The sequence below is a fragment of the Aedes aegypti genome, chromosome 2 (genome assembly GCF_002204515.2).
Source record: "Aedes aegypti strain LVP_AGWG chromosome 2, AaegL5.0 Primary Assembly, whole genome shotgun sequence".
Lineage (NCBI taxonomy): Eukaryota > Metazoa > Arthropoda > Insecta > Diptera > Culicidae > Aedes > Aedes aegypti.
In genome coordinates, this window is record NC_035108.1 from 183,085,920 (window position 1) to 183,088,456 (window position 2,537).

Consider the following 2,537-nt stretch of genomic DNA (forward strand, 5'->3'; position numbering starts at 1 on the left):
GCTTCCCGCCACATCTCCTAGTAGCAGTTCGATTTACTCATTGCTATCACCCATTTAAACGCAGCTCTGGCCAGCCTGTAGGTCACCTTACGAAAACTCAGTTGCACCTACCGGTCCTACCGTAAGGCTCCCGTTTTCACGCATCATCTGCCTGCAGAACACCTGTACACCCGCCTGAAACGTGAAGCGACAAAAGTCGGATCCGGGTTTGAAGAAATAAAATAAGTCGGGTACGGGTCGGGTTCGGGTTTGGAAAATCTGAAACCCGACCATCTCTACCATTCAGATGTTCATCGAAGTGCTGCTTCAACCTTTCGATCACCTCACGCTCGTCCGTCAAAATGCTCCCATCCTTATCCCTGCACATCTCGGCTCGCGGCGCGAAGCCGTTGCGGGATGCGTTGAGCTTCTGATCAGTGAATCAATTGTCACCCAACATGCAACAACAAAGACATTGTCATCTCCTCTTCTTGTTGCAACAATTTTATTTCACAACATCAGTTTATCATCACTTGAACAGAATATGACAATGATCGATCACCACGATCGCAGCGATTTTCTGGGCTTCGCATTGCAATTTTCGAGAACTTTCTCCGTGTTGGTAAACATTGGCACATTATCGAACAACATCCATAAAACAAATTTGGGTTTGTTTAAAATAAATGATTAATCGAGAGTTAAAAAAGTTGCAACAATGTTGCGCCCTGTTATTGTCATGACAATAGGGTAACGACTGTTTATTTCGTTCATAACCGCTAACAGTTGGCGCCAGCGGCAAAAAGTACAGGCAACAACCTTTCGAACATTCAGTTTCTTTCACTGGCCGCCGAGCGACGACACTGTTGTTTGTATTCCTCCCACTGATCGCGCTACGCTGGATTCTCAAATTTCTCAAACTTTCAACACAAGCGCATGGAAGAATGGTAGTCGGAGAACTGTCAAAACGTATGGAAAATAATGAAAATCGTAAATTGCCTGCAATTAGGAAACTGAATCAAAGAAGTAGTGATTAGAAATCAAGTGTAAAGTGAATACATAACTTTTTGTGTTTAGTTCATCTTCTGTGGTGCTTTTTTTGCTTCAGGATTTCGTTTTTACTACCATTGAAAAAGAGCCATCTATTGCCTTTTCAGTTTTGAATATCGCCCTATTTTGCTTTTGATTGTATCCCTATCCGCAAAAGTTGGGACACACAGTTGTGAGCGAGCTTGCTTTGTTGCTTGTTTTTCGTTTGTTCTGATGACAATTTGATTCACTGCTTCTGATATAACTTGCGTGTTTCTTGAGACCGGCACAGCTGTTCCATCTCCTCACACTTCGTCTCCTCTAGGTAGCTTTTTTTTCTCCCAAAAGTGCCGCCACTTTTCTGCTGTTACTGTCTGCTGTTGCCGTTTCCGTCTATAACGCTTCACGTTCTGCCGGGTCCCTTGCTACAACATGACTGCCCGCGCTGCGTTCTTCTCCTCCAGAATCTGCCTACATTCCTCGTCGAACCAATCTTTCAGTTGACTCCGTTCCAAGTACTCTACGTTGCTCTCAGCTGCATTGATGATGGCTGCCTCCACTGCTCTCCAGCAGTCCTCAAGAAGGGCTTCATCCAACGCACCCTCTTCCGGTATTGCAGCCTCGAGGTGCTGCGCGTATACCGCTGCGACATCCGGTTGCTTGAGCCACTCTACACACTTAAAATAAATCGCAGTATTCTGTGAAATAAATCACCGAAATTGAACTGTAAACATTAAAAATACAGATTTTCCTGTGAAATCTACCATTCTACCGACAAAATCCGTGAAATCACCGAAGAAAATCGGTGAAATCTACTATTTTACCGGAAAAAATCCGTGAAACAAACCATTTTACTGTAACCCTGTGAAATACTAACGAATAGTTCGGTAAAAGCATTATTTTCGCCGAACTTCTGTGAAATCGTGTGACAGCCGCTCTGGCAGGTATGAGCTTCCTTTTGTTTCAGTTTTTGCACACCACTTACAAGCAGTGTAAGCTGGCTTAGCGGTAGCAAGCCTGCTTCCAGATCGCCAGGTCGGGAGTTCGAGTCCCGGTTGAACCATTTTCTTGTTTTTCTTTATGATTGTGTTGATCGATTTTACAAATTGTTCGGTGATTTTTCACCGAACCTTCAGCTGTTGAGATTACGGTGAAATTTCACCGTAATCCGTAATTTTTTTTTAAGTGTGTAGGTCGTACCGAGGTGGCCGTCGGTACCGTACGTTGATAACGACGGAGAGTTAGGCATCTACTCACATTCTCTGAATTATATTGTCCTGGGATGTGATATTTGGTTGCAGCATTGAACATTTTACTTGATGATGTGCCTGATGGGCGTCATCCCGGCTATGATGCACACGGCCTCTTCAGAAAACGTTTGGTATGCGCTTGCTACACTTAAGCACATGATCCTATACATGCCTGCCAACCACTTTCGGTTAATGCTAGTTCTGAGCACTTTTGACTAGCCTTACCCAATAGTATAACGAAATGGGGTTTCAGATATATGACGTATTTCGACAATAGACCAA